Source organism: Mirounga angustirostris, unplaced genomic scaffold (genome assembly GCF_029215605.1).
Source record: "Mirounga angustirostris isolate CCGP_5_RB_7025 unplaced genomic scaffold, mMirAng1.0.hap1 SCAF_14, whole genome shotgun sequence".
NCBI lineage: Eukaryota > Metazoa > Chordata > Mammalia > Carnivora > Phocidae > Mirounga > Mirounga angustirostris.
The window spans coordinates 51475086-51488137 of NW_026991722.1; positions in this window are offsets into that span (position 1 = coordinate 51475086).

Sequence of the window (13052 nt, forward strand, 5' to 3'; positions counted from 1 at the left end):
CATGTCAGATACATCAAATCCACAGATGCTTCTTCCTTCTGAATGCCTAATCAAATTGTCTTTGGCACAGATATGTAAAGAAATACTATTGTCATAATCCTGTCACACCTGCTGAACAGGTGCACACAGGAAAATTAGCAAATTCAAAGAATAGTTTATTGATTTTGAAACTGCCTGGCTTTTTAAATCATGATTTCATTAAATCTCAATATAAAAATAGAATGTGAAAATGACCCATGGTTTCTCTATCTTTATCACCTATGAACAAATATAAAATTGTCCATTGTCAGTTTAGTCAGCAAAATCATTCAGACCAATTGTTTCTGGAGAGAGAAAGAGTATGTCTGATTCTCAATTTGTTAAAGATTTCATCCCCCCCAAAAAAAACTTAAATAAAAATAGCACATGTACATACAACCATTTATCTGCAGTACAATAGCTTCCCTGCTTATAACTAGCATTATCTAAATTCTGGAATTTGTTTACTTCCAATTCCTTTGATATCCTCTACTTTTTTGTGTGTGTAGTTTTTAATTTTATTATATTATGTTAGTCACCATACATCATTAGTTTTTGATGTAGTGATCCACGATCCATTGTTTTCGTATAACACCCAGTACTCCATGCAGTACGTGCCCTCCTTAATACCCATCACTGGGCTAATCAATCCCCCCTCCCCCCTCCCCTCTAGAACCCTGTTTGTTTCTCAGGTCCATAGTCTCTCATGGTTCATCTCTCCCTCCAATCCTCCCCCCCCATTTTTCCCTTCCTTCCCCTAATGTCCTCCATGTTATTCCTTATGTTCCACAAATAAGTGAAACCATATGATAATTGACTTTCTCTCCTTGACTTATTTCGCTTAGCATAATCTCCTCCAGTCCCATCCATGTTGATGTAAAAGTTGGGTATTCATCTTTTCTGATGGCTGAGTAATATTCCATTGTATATATGGACCACATCTTCTTTATCCATTCATCTGTTGAAGGGCATCTCGGCTCTTTCCACAGTTTGGCTATTGCGGACATTGCTGCTATGAACATTGGGGTGCATATGGCCCTTCTTTTCACTACATCTGTGTCTTTGGGGTAAATACCCAGGAGTGCAATTGCTGGGTCATAGGGTAGCTCTATTTTTTTTTTAAAGATTTTATTTATTTATTTGAGACAGAATGAGAGAGAGAGAGAGCACATGAGGGGGGGGGGTCAGAGGGAGAAGCAGACTCCCTGCAGAGCAGGGAGCCCGATGCGGGACTTGATCCAGGGACTCCAAGATCATGACCTGAGCCGAAAGCAGTCGCTTAACCAACTGAGCCACCCAGGCGCCCATGGGTAGCTCTATTTTTAAATTTTTAAGGAACCTCCACACTGTTTTCCAAAGTGGCTGTACCAACTTACATTCCCACCAACAGTGTAAGAGGGTTCCCCTTTCTCCACAACCTCTCCAACATTTGTTGTTTCTTGCCCTGTCCATTTTTGCCATTCTAACTGGGGTAAGGTGGTATCTCAGTGTGGTTTGATTTGGATTTCCCTGATGGCTAATGATGATGAACATTTTCTCATGTGTCTGTTAGCCATTTGTATGTCTTCTTCAGAGAAGTGTCTGTTCATCTCTTCTGCCCACTTTTTGACTGGATTATTTGTTTTTTGGGTGTTGAGTCTGAGAAGTTCTTTATAGATTTTGGATACCAGCCCTTTATCTGTAGTGTCCTTTGCAAATATCTTCTCCCATTCTGTGGGTTGCCTCTTTGTTTTGTTGACTGTTTCCTTTGCTGTGCAGAAGCTTTTTATCTTGATGAAGTCCCAAAAGTCCATTTTTGCTTTTGTTTCATTAGCTTTTGGAGATGTATCTTGAAAGAAGTTGCTGTGACCGATGTCAAAGAGGTTATTGCCTATGTTCTCCTCTAGGATTTTGATGGATTCCTGTCTCACATTGAGGTCGTTCATCCACTTTGAGTTTATCTTTGTGAGTGGTGTTAGAGAATGGTCGAGTTTCATTCTTCTGCATGTGGCTGTCCAATTTTCCCAGCACCATTTATTGAAGAGACTGTCGTTTTTCCATTGCATGTTTTTTCCTGCTTTGTCAAAGATCATTTGACCATAGAGTTGAGGGTCTATATCTAGGTTCTCTATTCTGTTCCATTGGTCTGTATGTCTGTTTTTGTGCCAGTACCATGCTGTCTTGGTGATCACTTCTTTGTAATATAGCTTGAATTGGGCAACGTGATGCCCCCAGCTTTGTTTTTCTTTTTCAACATCTTCTTGGCGATTTGGGGTCTTTTCTGATTCCATACAAATTTTAGGATTGTTTGTTCCAGCACTTTGAAAAATGTCATTGGAATTTTGATCGGGATGGCATTGAAGGTATAGATTGCTCTGGGTAGCATAGACATTTTAACAATGTTTATTCTTCCGATCCATGAGCATGGAATATTTTTCCATCTTTTTGTGTCTTCTTCAATTTCTTTCATGAGTGTTTTGTAGTTCCTAGAGTATAGATCCTTTACCTCTTTGGTAAGGTTTATTCCGAGGTATCTTATGGTTTTGGGTGCTATTGTAAATGGAATCGTTTCTTTAATTTCTCTTTCTACAGTTGCGCTGTTAGTGTATAAGAAAGCAACTGATTTCTGTGCATTGATTTTGTATCCTGCCACATTACTGAATTGCTGGATGAGTTCTAGTAATTTGGGGGTGGAGTCTTTTGGGTTTTCCACATAAAGTATCATGTCGTCTGTGAAGAGAGAGAGTTTGACTTCTTCTTTGCCAATTTGAATAGCTTTTATTTCTTTTTGTTGTCTGATTGCTGTTGCTAGGACTTCTAGTACTATGTTGAACAACAGTGGTAAGAGTGGGCACCCTTAACGTGTTCCTGATCTTAAGGGAAAGGCTCTCAGCTTTTCCCCATTGAGGATGATATTTGCTGTGGGTTTTTCATAGATGGATTTTATGAGCTTGAGGAATGTTCCCTCTATCCCTATACTCTGGAGAGTTTTAATCAGGAAAGGATGTTGTATTTTGTCAAATGCTTTTTCTGCATCAATTGAGAGGACCATATGGTTCTCCTCCCTCCTCTTATTAATGTGTTCTATCACATTGATTGATTTGCGAATGTTGAACCCCCCTTGCATCCCGGGGATAAATCCCACTTGGTCGTGGTGGATGATCCTTTTAATGTATTGTTGGATCCTATTAGCTAGGATTTTGTTGGGAATTTTGGAACCCATATTCATCAGGGATATCAGTCTGAAATTCTCCTTTTCGATGGGGTCTTTGCCTAGTTTGGGGATTAGGTAATGCTGGCCTCATAGAATGAGTTTGGAAGTTTTCCTTCTGTTTCTATTTTTTGAAACAGCTTCAGGAGAATAGGTATTATTTCTTCTTTGGATGTGTGATAGAATTCCCCAGGGAATCCATCAGGCCCTGGACTCTTGTTTTTAGGGAGGTTTTTGATCACTGGCTTCAATCTCGTTACTGGTTATTGACCTATTCAGGTTGTCAATTTCTTTCTGTTTCAGTCTTGGCAGCTTATAGGTTTCCAGGAAGGCCTCCATTTCATCCAGATTGCTCAGTTTATTGGCATATAGTTGTTGATAATAATTTCTAATAATTGTTTCTATTTCCTTGGTGTTAGTCATGATCTCTCCCCTTTCATTCATAATTTTATTAATTAGGGTCCTTTCTCTTTTTTTTTTGGATAAGTCTGGCCAGTGGTTTATCAATCTTATTAATTCTTTCAAAGAACCAACCTCTAGTTTCGTTGATCTGATCTACTGTGTTTCTGGTTTCTAATTCATTGATTTCTGCTCTAATTTTAATTACTTCTCTTCTAATGTGTGGCTTAGGCGTCGTTTGTTGCTTTTTCTCTAGTTCTTTAAGGTGTAGAGTTAGTTGGTGAATTTGGGATTTTTCAATTTTTTTTGAGTGAGGCTTGGATGGCTATGTATTTCCCCCTTAGGACCGCCTTTGCAGTATCCCATAGGTTTTGGACCGATGTGTTTTCATTCTCATTGATTTCCATGAATTGTTTAAGTTCTTCTTTGATTTCTTGGTTGACCCAAACATTCTTGAGCAGAGTGGTCTTTAGCTTCCAAGTGTTTGAATTTCTGCCAATTTTTTTTCTTGTGATTGAGTTCCAGTTTTAGAGCATTGTGGTCTGAGAATATGCAGGGAATAATCTCAATCTTTTGGTATCGGTTGAGACCTGATTTGTCACCCAGTATATGGTCTATTCTGGAGAAAGTTCCATGTGCGCTCGAGAAGAATGAGTATTCTGTTGTTTTAGGGTGGAATGTTCTGTAAGTATCTATGAGGTCCATCTGGTCCAGTGTGTCATTCAAAGCTCTTGTTTCCTTGTTGATTTTCTGCTTAGATGATCTGTCCATTGCTGAGAGTGGAGTACTGAGGTGTCCTACAATTAACGTATTGTTTTCAATATGACTCTTTATTTTGGTTAACAGTTGGCTTATGTAGATGGCTGCTCCCATGTTGGGGGCATAGATATTTACAATTGTTAGATCTTCTTGGATAGACCCTTTAAGAATGATATAGTGTCCTTCTGTGTCTCTTATTACGGACTTTAGTTTAAAATCTAATTTGTCTGATATAAGAATTGCTACTCCAGCTTTCTTTTGAGGTCCGCTGGCATGGAAGATAGATCTCCATCCCTTCACTTTCAGTCTGGATGTATCTTTAGGTTCAAAATGAGTCTCTTGTAGACAGCATATGGATGGGTCCTGTTTTTTTATCCAATCTGCAACCCTGTGCCATTTTACAGGAGCATTAGGCCATTCACGTTGACAGTGATTATTGAAAGATATGAATTAATTGTCATCATGTTGCCTGTGAAGACGTTGTTTTTATAGATTGTCCCTGTAAATTTCTGTTGTAGATCACTCTTGGGGTCTTTCTCCTTTCATAGAACCCCCCTTAATATTTCTTGCAGGGCCGGCTTAGTGGTCACATATTCTTTCAGTTTCTGTTGGTCGTGGAAGCTCTGCATCTCTCCATCCATTCTAAATGAAAGCCTTGCCAGATAAAGTATTCTTGGCTGCATGTTCTTCTCATTTAGTACCCTGAATATGTCTTGCCAGGCCTTTCTGGCATGCCAGGTCTCTGTGGATAGGTCTGACGTTATTCTGATGGTCCTCCCTCTGTACGCATGGAATCTCTTCCCCCTAACTGCCCTTAAGATGGTTTCCTTGGTTCTAAGATTTGCAAGTTTTACTATTACATGCCAGGGTGTTGGCCTGTTTTCCTTGATCTGAGGAGGGGTCCTCTCTGCCTCTAGGACTCGAATGTTTGTTTCATTCCCCAGATTAGGGAAGTTCTCAGCTACGATTTGCTCAAATACATCTTCGAGCCCTCTCTCTCTCTCCACTCCCTCCGAGATTCCAATTATTCTGACATTGGAATGCCTTATGGTGTCACTTATTTCTCTGATTCTATTTTCATGGATTCTGAGTTGTTTTTCCCTGGCCTCCTCTTTTCCCTTTTTATCTATTATACTGTCTTCCAGGTCACTTATTCTCTCTTCTGTCTCAGTTACCCTAGCTGTTAGATTATCTAGATTGGATTGGATCTCATTGATAGCATTTTTAAGTTCTGCCAATTCACCTTTTATTTCTGCCCTTAGAGACTCTATGTTGCCATTAATTGATTTCTCCATTCTAGCCATTGTCTTCACAATTGCTAGCCTGAATTCCATCTCTGACATCTTGGTAATGTCTGCATCCATTTGTAAATCTGCAGCATAAGTCATAATCTCTGAGTCTTTTCTGTTTTGGGGGTTCCTCCTCCTAGTCATTCTATTGATGGGTGTTTGAGGGAATGTACAGAGCCGAAATTATTGACCAGAACCCAAGCAAGATGCACCTGTTTTCTTCAGACCTTAGGGTTGCTGGCCTCTTGTTTTCCCATCCTGTCTTCTGGGGGAAGGGCCTGCCGCGCTGTTACTCAGGCAACCCTCTTTGGGCAGAGTTGCCCTGCGCCCCTGTGGCGGGGGATGGGCTCAGTGGGAATCAGTCTTTGGGGCTTTTGTTCTCTGGTGCCTTTCCCTGGTGGCTTTCCGTGTGTTTTCCACAAGTCAGAGCAGAAGAGACCATTTCCAACCCTCTGCCTCAGAGCAGAGAGACCTCAGTCTGTTCTTCAGTGAGCTCTCCAGGCCACACTGTCTCCATTTCTGTCCGTGCTGCTATAAACTTCAGCGTCTTGGCTTGTGCGCCCCTCCGCAGCGCTCCCAGTCCTGCCTCCAGGTCAGGGCACGTCTCTGCCCTTTGTGCTTCTGAAACTGCCAGCCGCTCCCAGCTCGCACATGCGCAACTCCACTGCTTGGGGTTTCCACCCCCAGGGGTTGCAGTTCACCGGCAGGACCCCGGCACACCGGGTTTCCATCTTGGAGGCTGCAGTTCACGTGCGCACGACCGTTGCTCCAGTTTCTGTCCAGGGGGGCTGCAGTTCGCGTGCGCGTGACCCCGCCAGTCTGGTTTTCCACCCCGGGGCTGCCCTAAAGTTCTTTCCCGACGCTACCAGTCTGCGAGTCTGTGCCCTGGCCGCAGTGCGCGAGGCTGTCACTCACTGGCGGTGTATGATCCCCACGTCCAGGCACCCTCCCACCACCATTTATCCTCCAATATCTGCCCACAGGATCACGGCTCTCCGCTTCGTACCTCAAAACCAACCGCCTGTGATATTCTGTTTGTAGAGATCCAGATCTTCTTACATCTCAGGCTGGTTTCGTGGGTGCTCAGAGTGGTCTGGTAGTTATCCAGCTCAATTCTGGGGACCAGTTGAAATAGGGTCCCCTACTCCTCCACCATCTTTCCCCTCTCCCTGATATCCTCTACTTAAATCAACATATCAAAGCAACAGGTTGAAGTCTCTCAATTTCTTTGAAATTCAAAACCTGCAAGGCACATGCAATCTATGAGTTTTATGGAGAAGAGGGGTGATTTATATGATTCTATTTCCCCAACATCCATTCCATTTTTATTTCATTCAGTTCAATTCATCAAACCTTTATTGAAGGGCTACTATGGCCAAGATGCTATGGGATATTCAGAAATTAATCTGAGACAGATTCTGCCCTGTAGATATATATGAATGTGTGTGTATTCAGAATTCCGTAAGTTAATTATAGTAGGCTGAAGCATATGAAAGTGAACGTTTTTTATCTACAAAAACAGCATTCACATTTGGATCAACCTAATATAACATAGAAGACAATGTAATTATTTTTATAGTAGAAATATAAACAAAGTATTATGGGAACCAAGAGAAGAAAATGTTACCTCTAATTAGGGGAATTAGAGATTTCATGAAATGGGTTAGTTTGAGCAAGTGACTACAGATGGTTGGCAATAGCACAAAAGGCTAGCTTTGTAGAGTAAACACTAAGAGAAAGTAAAGTTCAGTGCTTAGTCCAGAAGGACTGGAAAACAATAGACTTATTTTATCTGGAAGTTCCAAATGCTCTCTCTCTGGGAGTTTTTTTCAACAAAAGTATTTGGGGTTTGTCTGTTTTATTTCGGTTTTGGTTTTGGTTTTCTGAAGGGAAGGAATGGAGCCCCCTAGAATCAAGCATACATGTATGCTTACATGTTTGAAAATCTAAGATTTACAGATCTTTGAACCACTATAGAAATAAAATTCTGAAGCAGCTGTCTAGAGTGGCTGAGATTTTTCCTTTTAGCTACCTGGAAAATGTAGAGTTGCTATTTCAGGAAAACAGATGATGAATTTCATGAAGGCGTATCTTTCATTTAGTCAATAAAAATGTCTGCCAACCTATTCCACCCACACTAAACAATCAATAGAAATGAAATTTTGGCCTACACAGACTGAAAACAGTAGGGCCAAAGCAAAGAAAGGTGCCAGAGAAGGATTAGATGTAAATTCTTAATTTCATTTAGAAAGTTTTCCTTATGAAAATCCATTTATATAAGCATTTTCACACAAATTTGAGATTATTGGGTCGACTCCTTCATTCCTAACATACAAAGGTGAACTTACTCATTACTAACTGGATGCTCAAGGAGTGTTGATTAGAGCTCTTTGTTCATTATCTGTGGGTTTCTGCTCAATTCCTCTATTTGGGAATACTACTCAAGGGCTCACAGACCACATCTGTGGAAATAATCAAGTGATACAAAGATAAATAATATTATTCTCAGGGAAAACAAGAAAACGTTTGTATATGAAGTTATTTAGATTTATCACAACTCTTGAAAATACAACCCTACTCCATTAGCCAAACTAATGGTAGGTCAATATAATGCACAGTAGAAAAGGCAGCAGTACAGTTTTTAAAGTCTGTACCGTCCAGTACAGTAGCCACTAGCCACTTATGGCTAGTAAGCACCTGAAATGTGGCTAGTCTGAACTAAAACCTGCTTTAAGTGTAAATTACACACTGGATTTCAAAGACATAGAAAGAAAAATACAATATAAAGTATCTCATTTACAATTCTTAAGTTAATTACATGCAGAAATGATAACATTTGGACATATTGGGTAAAATAAAATATATTATTAAAATTAATTTCACCTGGCTAAAAAAAAATTAATTTCGCCTGTTTCTTTTTACTTTGTTTAATGCGGCACTCAGAATACTTAAAACTAAATATGTGGTATGCATTAGATTCCTGTGGGACAGCACTGGTCTAAGAGATATACCTTAACTTCTCTAATATCAGTATCCACTTCTGTAAAATGGAGAAAGCAATTATTGCCCTGTCTTACTGATTTGCTGTCAAGATAAATAAACTAATGTATAGGAAAACATTTTAAAAACTATTGCACACTACTATTAAAAAGAATAATTCCTACAGACACATGAAAAAGTGCTCAATATCGCTCGGCATCAGGGAAATCCAAATCAAAACCTCAATGAGATACCACCTCACACCAGTCAGAATGGCTAAAATTAACAAGTCAGGAAACGACAGATGTTGGCAAGGATGTGGAGAAAGGGGAACCCTCCTACACTGTTGGTGGGAATGCAAGCTGGTGCAGCCACTCTGAAAAACTGTATGGAGGTTCCTCAAAAAGTTGAAAATAGAGCTACCATATGATCCAGCAATTGCACTACTGGGTATTTACCCCAAAGATACAAAAGTAGGGATCCGAAGGGGTACGTGCACCCCGATGTTTATAGCAGCAATGTCCACAATAGCCAAACTGTGGAAAGAGCCAAGATGTCCATCGACAGATGAATGGATAAAGAAGAAGTGGTATATATATACAATGGAATATTATGCAGCCATCAAAAGGAATGAGATCTTGCCATTTGCAACGACGTGGATGGAACTGCAGGGTATTATGTTGAGTGAAATAAGTCAAACAGAGAAAGACATGTATCATATGATCTCACTGATATAAGGAATTCTTAATTGCAGGAAACAAACTGAGGGTTGCTGGAGTGGGGGGTGGGGTGGGAGGGATGGGGTGACTGGGTGATAGACACTGGGGAGGGTATGTGCTCTGGTAAGCGCTGTGAATTGTGCAAGACTGTTGAATCTCAGATCTGTACCTCTGAAACAAATAATGCAATATATGTTAACAAAAAAAAGAAGAAGAAGAAGGTAGCAGGAGGGGAAGAATGAAGCGGGGGAAATCGGAGGGGTAGACGAACCATGAGAGACGATGGACTCTGAAAAACAAACAGGGTTCTAGAGGGGAGGGGGGTGGGAGGATGGGTTAGCCTGGTGGTGGGTATTGAGGAGGGCACATTCTGCATGGAGCACTGGGTGTTATGCACAAACAATGAATCATGGAACACTTCATCTAAAACTAATGATGTAATGTATGGGGATTAACATAAGAATTAATTAATTAATTAATTTTAAAAAAAGAATAATTCCTTATGAAAAAGTCAGCATAATGAATCCAAGTGGTAAATGTAACTTTTAGCTGGGCTGGCAAAGGATTTCAAAATGCCAAACAAAACTAAGAAATGTGGATTTATCCTCCAAACCTCTCAATGCTTTCAGTTCATATAAATTTGAAATGCTAAGCACACCAAACTATCTGACAGGCTCCGTGATGGCTAAACTCCTCCAAGAGCCAGATAATATTCTATGAGCATGCTCAAGGGATGAAGTAAGCTATCACCCTTCTCTCAGATCAGCCTGGCTTGGAATTGAAAAGGCTGTGGTATTAGAGGCCACCTGGTGGTGAATTTATCAATGCAGCACTAGCAGCAAATGGCCATCTGGACCCAGGGTTTGAGATCATCGTTGCCTGTCAAAGCAATGGAATTTTCTAATCTACCCTAAAAATATAAACACTGAGCCTAAATTAGGAAAAGCTAATAGTCTTAAATTAGAAATTGCTTCCTATTTTCAACCTTTCTTTAGAATTGCTTCTGACTTTCCTGGAAGTACAAGGTGGGGGTGATATGACCTCAAGAATTGTGAGGTTGAGGGGCGCCTGGGTGGCTCAGTTGGTTAAGCGACTGCCTTCGGCTCAGGTCATGATTCTGGAGTCCCTGGATCAAGTCCCGCATCGGGCTGCCTGCTCGGCAGGGAGTCTGCTTCTCCCTCTCCCACTCCCCCTGCTGGTGTTCCCTCTCTCGCTGTGTCTTTCTCTGTCAAATAAATAAATAAAATCTTTAAAAAAAAAAAAATGGGTTTTTCCTCTAAAAAAAAAAAAAAAAAGAATTGTGAGGTTGAGATGAATGAAGAAAGAGAAAAAAGTCCATCCACACTTAAAGCAAAGGTGCCTTGAGAATCTCTCATCAGGTTGCACAATGTTAGGCCAATGGGCAGAGCTTCAAGAAAAGTCACCTAAAGGCCCCAAATACAGCCACCCTCAAAACCAGGGGATAGGGAGTCAACCAACTTTGTCTACCATCCAGGTTCATATTCTGCCATATTATCCCATCTTTGACAATTACACTCTGATAATATCTAAGCAGTTTTAATTCTCCAAATACAAAAAGCCTCAGAACCTGTATGTGTGCTATTCCTCTGCCAGAACATGCTGGCACTGCCCCAGTTGCAGTTTCCTTAGCAAACTCATCTTCCCTCCTCAAGAGTCAACTAGTGTCCTCTGGGAATCTATCTCCTCTGGGAATCTCTCTCTGATGCATTCTACAACACTGGGGCCTGCATTATAAAACCAAATTCCCTAGAATGCAAACTGGTACAATCACTATGGAAAATAGTGTGGAGGTTTCTCAAAAATTGAAAACTGAACTACCACTACCATATGATCTAGCAATCCTACTTCTGGATATATACTCAAAAGAAACAAAATCATTATCTCAAAGACATACCTGCACTCCCAGTTCACTGCAGCATTATTCATAATAACCAAGGTATGAAAACATCCTAAGTATCCATCAACAAATGGATAGGTTGTTTCCTTACCTTGGTTATTGTGAATAACGCTGCAGTGAATATGGGAGTGTGGTATATATAGACATAATGGAATATCAGTCAGCCTTTAAAAAGAAGGAAATCCTGTCATTTGTGACAACATGGATGAACCTGGAAGGCATTATGGTAAGTGAAATAAGCCAGACAAGAACAAATACCACATGGTATCACTTATATGTAGACTCTAAAGCAAATAAACAAACAAAAAAGGTAAACTCATAGAAACAGAATAGAAAAGTGGTCGCCAGGGACAGGGAAATGTTGGCAAAGGGTATAAACTTTCAGTTATAAGATGAATAACATCTGAGAACTTAATATATAACATGGTGACTGTAATTGGTAACACTATATTGTATAACTGAAATTTGTTGAGAGTAGAACCTATATGTTCTCATCAATAAAAAGGTAAATATATAAGGTGATGGATGTATTAATTCAATGAAAGAAATCCTTTCATAATGTATACCCAAATCAAATCATCACACTATACTTTAAATATCTTACAATTTTGTCAATTATACCTCAATAAATCTGGAAAAAAAGAAAAAAAAAAGCAACCTCCCTATTTTAGAATTGCCTATTTTTGTATATGGCTTGTCATTTGATTGAGATCTTTTAACCACATTTTCAATCCAGTCTCATGTGTTGGAGGGAACGTTTGTTTCTTGCTCTTCATGCGTCTATGCAGTGAGACCTCCACTAGATGATATTCTGGCCTCTCTCCACCACCCCCCACCCTTCCCTCTAATTGGTGGGTATTAGAATCAACCAGCCATGCTCAGCTCTTCTTCTGTCTCATTCTCTTTTCTTCATGATCTGTGTATTAGAAGAGAGAATATGTATGGTCTTCTCCCTACTATGCAGTAGCAGGGGACTGGCCATTTGGTCTGTGGTGTCCTAGAGCTGCCTGTTGCATTGAGGGTGTATTCAAAAGCTCACTTGGCTGACCTCAGACACAATCTCCAAACAATTTTATAGATATTATAAAACATTTTATCTCCATCTATTAGATCTCTATGTCTATATCAGTTGGTTCTAAACACAGGTGGGGAAAAAGGAGAATTGTTTATTCATCTCCTAAAACTCCTAATAAATGAATCTCAATACAATCCTAGAACTATAAGTGGAAAAAAAAAAAAGTCAAGCTAGAAAGGCATAAGGAGCTTAAAGCAGAACATCTGCCAGAAAAAGAATAAGGCAGTCTGGATGTCATACCAACAAACTCCTCCTCAATAAGAAGACAATGAACATTAACAATAACTTTGTTATTACATTATACTCCTGTCCACTTATCTTCCACTCTTTATCACAGGGGCTGGGCATTATCCATCTTTTGGGTCTCCAAAATTAGCATCCAATAGCAGGCATGCAAATAGTTGTTTAATTAATAATTAACAGACCACACACATTATGGGTTCAACCTGGGAAGAGGAGAGCACAGATAGAGTCTTCTCATGACAGCCAGGCTCAGAGATCAAGTAGAATATGACGTGTCTGATATGAAACAAGCCAGGAAATGACATCCTAGCAGAGGAGGTCCTGACAGAGTCTTGACAGTGAGGCTGGGACAAGGAGTTTTAAACCTCTAAAACTTCTAAAGGCAAATGTCATTAAAATTAGAGAAATTGTGGGACAGTAGTTAAGACGTGGGTTAAGCAGCTGACCTGTCTGCCTCAAACCC